Raw genomic sequence first — 7317 nt, forward strand, 5'->3', positions numbered from 1 at the left:
AATTGAACACAGGCTGTCAAAAATTCACAAGTAATTGGATGTCACCTTGATTTTTTTTTTCTCTACTTAACAAAGAAATTAGTTTTAGCCTGTTTCTTTGTGAGTGGCTGGTGTCATACAGATGTGAGACGTTCCCTGTGGTACACGAGGCCAGTCTGTCTCCTCTCATTGCTTATTTCCACCTTGATGTGGAAAATGACACCTAACAAGGTTAGTTAGTCAGGGGAAAGACCTGTGCCTCTTTATAGACCTGGGTTAATATTTGAGAATGTCATTAGCTGTTGTATAATTAAGCGAAGCTGAGAAACATTCACTTGAACTCTTGAATGCAAAGTTAATTAGAAATTACATAAGAGGGGTCATGGGGTAATTAATTAACATGCCTTGTGGGAGAAAGCGTTGAGTATAATCAGTTGTTTAGCATGTCATAAAAAGTATGAGCTGATCAAACCTGGTCCAGACTGAGAGGAGTTATGCAGATGAGACCTGCGTATGATTATACTTCACAAACCATCAACCATTCACTGGTGGCCGCTCTATTGATTACTGTTAGATAGGCTTGTAATCACAGCATTCCCAGGCCATTTGATTAGATGGATAACCTCTGGAGTGCAAATGAAGTTTGTGATGAGAGGCCATAATTCGATGGGTATAATCGCAGTGTGAGAATAATGCACCTGCAGTACCAACAGATTATTGTCTCAGATCTTTGATTAGAAGAGGAGTGCATATGTCTCATTATGTCTTTATGCATCTGTCTCCTGTATCTATAGCTATAAGCATGCCTAAAAAAATCATTTATTAAATAAGAAAATTGGAAGAGTCTGGTTTGAAACCCCCCCGTTTTACGGACTTAGGTTAGAAAGGGGTCTGACTGCATTTGGGTTTCATCTAAATGCATCATATAAACCATTTGTCTATTTGCATTTTCATTTTGGTTGTGTTTTTTAGATGTTAATGCCAGGTTCCAGAATCAGCATAAGCTCAAATGACAGCATTGTGCAAGGTCAGCTACCAAAGACATTTAATTTATTAAAATTTATGTTGTTGCTGCTGCTGCCAATGTTTATATTTTTTTAAATATATTTTTGCACATTTCAGCAACGTTTTTGTTGAAGCACATGAATTCATTGTAGTTTTTATTCATGCAGAACTCAGATTGGACAGTGTTATGATTTTATGACACCAAAGTTTAAATATTGGATATAGACTACCATTTAAAAGTTTGGGGTTAGTAAGAATATTAATTATATATACGCTATATATATATATATATATATATATATGTATATGTATGTGTGTGTGTGTGTGTGTGTGTGTGTTTCATACAACAGGAGTGCGTTAAATTGGTCAAAATTACACGCTTAAAAATGAAGGTGCTTCACGATGCCATAGAAGAACCTTTTTGTCTAAATGGTTCCATAAAGAACCTTTAACATCTGAAGAACCTTTCTGTTTCACAAAAGGTTCTTTATAGTGAAAGAAGGTTCTTCAGATTATAAAAAGGTAAGGAACCATTTGACTGAATGGTTCCTTGTGGAACCAAGAATGGTTCTTCTTTGGCATCGCTTGAAGAACCTTTTGAAGCACCTTTATTTTTAAGAGTGTAACAGTAAAGAAAAGCAAGAAATTATATTTCAAATAAATGAATAAATGTTGTCTTTTGAATTGTCTATTTATCAAATAATCACATATTACTCTTTATAGTGTATTTTCATCAAATCAAATTCTATCACACTATTTGATACCAGTCTTAGTGTTTAGTGCCTGATTTTAATTTGTCAAATTTTAAAAGCAAAATTTTAGTAAGTGACATTATGACACTATAAATGCTGTCAATAGCTTAATTTGTATCAAACCCAGAACATTCCTTTAATTAGCATTCAAGCTAAAAAAATAGTATTATAAGTATTATTTCAAATTCATTTATTTAGTACACAGACTCAGTCTGAATCTTGAATTCAGTGGCACTGCTCTGGATTGTTGTCACATGTTTGCATTATAACTTGTTCTACCAGGATGGTTTATTACCACTCAGAATTCCATATCAAAGACGTGTCAGTGTTTTCTATGAAGTGATTGTCTAATCACGTTTGGAGGCTATTATTTGTTTAGTTTCATGGTTCACGCTAGAAAATGGGCTGTAAATTAACAGCTCTAATCTCTTAAATTGGTCATTTTCATGTGAAAATTGCACCATTATATCATGTCTATGCATTCCTACCAAACAAAACACGACCAAGAAAACAGATTATATATCCCATTTGCATTTTCAAAGCCTTATGCGTGAAACCAGCCGTGAGAAATGTTCCTGTGGCATAATGGCTGCCGATTAATGGCTCCTAAATGTCATGCATGTTTACTCCGACATGTTTGGAGCCGTTGCTCCCTCCGAGCGCTCTGTCTAGCTATGAATGGCAAGTTCCGTCGGAGTTTGATCAACAACCCGATGAAGTGAAGCAACAGTGTTGCAATTTTCATTAAGTGGCCCGTGCAATTTTGTGGAACACGATCAACACGTGCCCCAAATATTCATAGGCAAGCCACTGTGCTCCAGGCGGTCCGAGGCTTGTATAAATATCGCCTTGTTCCCTTCAGTGGATTCTGACATGCATAAACACACACTGTGTGCTTAATTAGACCAAATGTGTTATAATTCCATAAACAGTGTAGGTAACGAGGAGCCGGTGCGTGTCCGTGCAGCTGTGCAGCAGAAGGAACCAGAAGAACAGGAAGCTGGAGAAGGAGAGAAGTCTACAACACAGCTGGAACGGCAGCTGTCAGCAGGCAGTGCACAATGCTCGATCTCACCCTTCATTCTCCTTTCCCATGAGCCTTCACACCCACCCCAGTTACACTCAGCTCTGACCTGCCACCACGTAGAAGAAGAGAGAGAAACGTTGCACCTCATCACTGAACGCGGTCTCCTGGAACCAGAAATGAGCTGTTGACACACCTGTGAGAAAGCTTTCTGACATGCAGAGTGTGATGTTACCTGTCTATGAAGTGACTCAAGTGATTCAGAACCTGTACTGTACCTTTAAGAGCACCCTTACAACTTTTAAATATTCACAGCCTGGAGAAATTGATTCAATATAGCTGTAGCTATAGCTATAGCTGTAGAAAAAGGAAAGGGAATTCGGAAGAAAGGTAAGGGAGAAGGAAAAGAGAAAGAAAAAGGATGTGGAGACAATTTATACAGTAGAAAAATGGCCTCTTAAAGCAATGGTTATCAACCCCTTTGACTCCAAGGTCCGCCATTCATGACAACAATATTTAAAGGCCCCAAGAGTTTTCCAGTTGTTACTGTTTTAATGGATAAGCATTTTTAAAAACCCTTTTTGGATTAGATTAGATTAGTTTTCTTAACAAATGAGTTACAATTCTTATATCACTCAATGTGTGTTATTTTTATGTACTGTACCAATTCAGACATCCATTTTTATTACAGGGGTGAGAGTTTGCCGAAAAACAGTAGGTAATTTGCTTTGGAATTTTAACAGAGGCTGTGTGAGGAAAAACGCAGACTTGGCAGATTTGGATGGGATTCAAATAGCAAGGTACACAATTTCTACCTGTTAAAATATTTTAGAGCTTGACAAAATAAAAAAATAAAAAATAAAAATTCAAATTAAATTAGAAGATTTCATTCATTTTTCACATTAATCAGGCTACTTCATATATCCAGGTTTTTCAAGATAGTGGGAGCAGTTAATTGTGATGTACATCCAAGTGTAACATCAGAAGAAGAAAAAATGATTGTTGATTGAATTTTATGTCTGTAGTTTTCACCAGAAGTTGTAAAATATGTACACACGTGCCACGGATTGTTTTGTTCATGTTTAAGTTTTGGTAGTTAAGTAGGTAAGGTGTATATTTTCGCATGTGTGCACTGCAGCCCGGGTCTGAGGCCATATATTTTACTGAGAAAATGAGCTCTCATCTGTGTCTAGTGATTCTCCTCATAAATAAGCAAAGGGATGATTCACCCTTTGCCTGCTCTGTGCATGTTAATAATACATTGTTATTTTGGGCCAGTTTGTTACCACCATGGCTGGCCAATTTCTTTTTGTTTGCTAAGAACACCTTTTCCTTTGATGAAGACGACAGCGGTTGATTACCATGGATATAATCATTTACAATTATGGCATGAGCTCAATGAGAAGTGTGTATTACTTGACAAGACTTTTGTGTCTTTGTTTATACAAAATAATGTTATATTATGAACATGTTGCCCTTGGTATGCTGTATTCTTTTAACAATGTGTGAGATGTTAAAACAAATTTAATATTGTAAAGTTTCCTTCAGAAACACTCTGCCATAATGCTAGGAAGTTTACAGTTAGAGGTTTCTTCAAGTCCGTAACTCTAAGAAGGTGCAACAGTAACGATGTTTGCCATAGTAAACACCACTAAAAATGAACAGCTTGTTGTTATTTAAAATCCTTGCTGTATTTACTGCAGGCATAAAAATCAAACATGCCGATGCTTGTGATTTATACGTTTCTACATCTCATGAAAACAGCTGATTGCTTTTCTGTTTGATCATCCAATGAACTCCTGTACTCCACAATCCATCTTTTTCTCTTTTTTACTGTCACTCACACAAACGCGCATATAGATACCCTTAAGTAGAAATGTGTCTTGAATGTTGGTGAATGCCATGGAATAAATAATAGACGAAAAAACTGAAAAGGACCAGGCTCTGTTGGCTAAACAAATAGACCTTTAAGACTGCTCTTTGAAATGGCCCTTCTGTTAAGAAAAGAAGCCGTTTCACTGTGTTAATGAGGGACTGTTTGGAGATGCAGGACTCTTAGTGTGGCATTCACTCTCATCCGCAAGAGGCGAAGCAACATTAACCAACTGATTTTTTTTTCTTAACCCAAGGATTATACATTTTAATGAGGGAAGACATGGCTTGTTAGTGGTATTAGTCATTTGCAATGTCACAGTTAAAAATACTCCTTTTTAATGCATGCACACACATCTTAGCCTCACATCCATGGCATAGTCATTAAAAATAAAACCACAGGCTTTTAAGATTCCAAGCCAAAGCCAAAAGTACCGGGAAGAAAGAGTCTCTTGGAAACAATGGTGTGGAATCATCATTTGTTGTTGTTTAAAACCCGATGAGGGTTTCTAAGGTTAAGCTGGCTTTTGATGTGTTTTTAACTCATTTTAGCCTAGAAGAGGGATTAATTTTGCCCCCTTCCCGCCTCAAAAAACCCCTCTTGAACATAAGTTCTTATTTTCAACATAGCGAGCGCTTTTTATTAAAAGAAAAAAATGAGACCAGTATCGTCTCCTCCCTGACTTCCTGCTATAATTTGAGTTAATGAAGATGTGGTCGTAGTGCGTGTGGTCCTCTGGAAAATGATGGTACCGTGAAAATATTGCCATGCAGTACTTTCGTCCCTCCCAAAATTAGCTTTTTTTTCCTCTCGACGCAAACTGTGGGAGCCCTCTCCAGCCAGGGATGTTGACAATTACCCATGAGATTATGGTGCATTATTTTATTTCAGCATTGGAAATGAAAATAACTCCGGGCCCTTCATGCCATACACGCACGCAAATGCATTACACATGTGTTCATTTTCTCACCTTGAACTCGGCTGTTTCAAATGACGTTAAGACGAGGCATATGGACGATGGGCACACCAGTTTGTCCCTAAATTTCTGCTCTGTTTCAGAAAAGTAACCGAATGGTCTCTTACCAATGACAGACATTCAGGAGAATCATCCAACCAGCTGTGTGTTTGTGTGAGGAAATTTCCACAGTCGTAAAGGAGTAAGAATTTATCATGACAGACCATAGCTCCGTGTTGCATTCAAGAACACTCACAATTTTATTTTTTCTCTTTTTTCACTTTATCTCTGTCTGTCTGTCCATCCAATGGACTGGCTATTTTTTGAATATTGTGATGTCAAACTCAAAATAGGTTTATTGTAGGGTTATTTATTTATTCATTAGCTTTTAATTTTAGTTTTCACTCAACATTGTTAATTTTAGTTTGTTTGTTTTTATAATTGTTTTCTATTTTCAATTTCAGTTGTGGTTTTTATTATAGTTTTTGTTAGGGCTGCCAAAGTTAACACACTGAAGGGTATAATTTAAAAATGCATTTAAAAACAGCATTTCAAAATGTTTACACTTCCTAGCATAGATTTATTGCTACGTAGAGGCATTTTCATGTTTAATATATGTGGTGTAAAGGTTTCAGTTTTTATATATATGCACTAAGGATGTGCATCTTCATAACTGAGGCCGATGCAATACGCATCTCGATGCATAGCCAACGATAACGATACATTAAAAATATATAAAGCAGCTACCGATGTGATATGATTCACCCAGATTACGATGCAGTGCGATCCAATTTCGATTTGATACAACACAATGCGATTTAAGTTCATACGTATATTATATACTTATATACTTACATTCATGAACTTAAATTAATATTAATAATTAAAAATTAAAAATGTGATTTAATGCAATATGATGCGATAAAATATTGGTCGCTTTCTAAATAATAAAAGTATAGCACATCTACTAATAATTATATATAAATAAACCAGTTTTTACCAATGCAAATATGTTAGAAACAATGCATCACGATACAAATTCCAACTTGTATCCGACACACTTTTTTTTTTTAAATCGATCCATCGCATCGTTAACTTTTATGCAGATGCACCGATTGAATCTTACCATCCCTAATATACATAGTACTATGCATCTAAAATTCATTAATTATTTCATTTTATTTTATTTTTTTAGATATGTTAGTTTTTATTTTTATTTCAGTTAATGACAATGTTTTATGTTTGCGCTAACTTTTAGGACTATTAAAAGTTCCCATGAAATGAAAATTGCAGTTTTGATGGCAAAATTCACTTTTAGCAGATACGTGCATTTAAATATTACTGTATTTCTAATTTGAGAGCGTTTCAACTAGTCAAACTACTGGTGGCAATATGCCACTACCCTGATCTTGTTACTGTATTTAAAGGGTTAGTTCACCCCAAAATTAAAATTCTGTCATTAATTACTCACCGTCATGTCGTTCCAGACCCTTAAGACCTTCGTTCATCTTCGGAACACAAATTAAGATATGTTTGATGAAATCGGAGAGCTATCGGACCCTCCATAGACAGCAACACAACTGAAATGTTCCCAGGTCCAGAAATGTAGTAAATACATCGGTAAAACAGTCCATGTGACATCAGTGGCTCAACTTCAGTTTTGCAACACTACTTTTGTTTTCTTTGTGCAAAAAAAGTATTCTTGTAGTGTCGCAAAACTGAAGTTAAG

At 36.0% G+C, this 7317-nt stretch overlaps 1 long non-coding RNA gene across 1 annotated transcript; it reads left to right on the top strand.

The window, feature by feature from the left end:
• The first annotated feature begins 1876 nt into the window (after window positions 1–1876).
• LOC131532862 (uncharacterized) lies at window positions 1877–4562 on the top strand. Its single transcript, XR_009268973.1, has 3 exons — window positions 1877–2958; window positions 3452–3560; window positions 3689–4562. It is a non-coding gene; the product is annotated as an uncharacterized LOC131532862 (long non-coding RNA).
• Window positions 4563–7317: the final 2755 nt, after the last annotated feature.

The sequence above is a fragment of the Onychostoma macrolepis genome, chromosome 24 (assembly GCF_012432095.1).
Source record: "Onychostoma macrolepis isolate SWU-2019 chromosome 24, ASM1243209v1, whole genome shotgun sequence".
Lineage (NCBI taxonomy): Eukaryota > Metazoa > Chordata > Actinopteri > Cypriniformes > Cyprinidae > Onychostoma > Onychostoma macrolepis.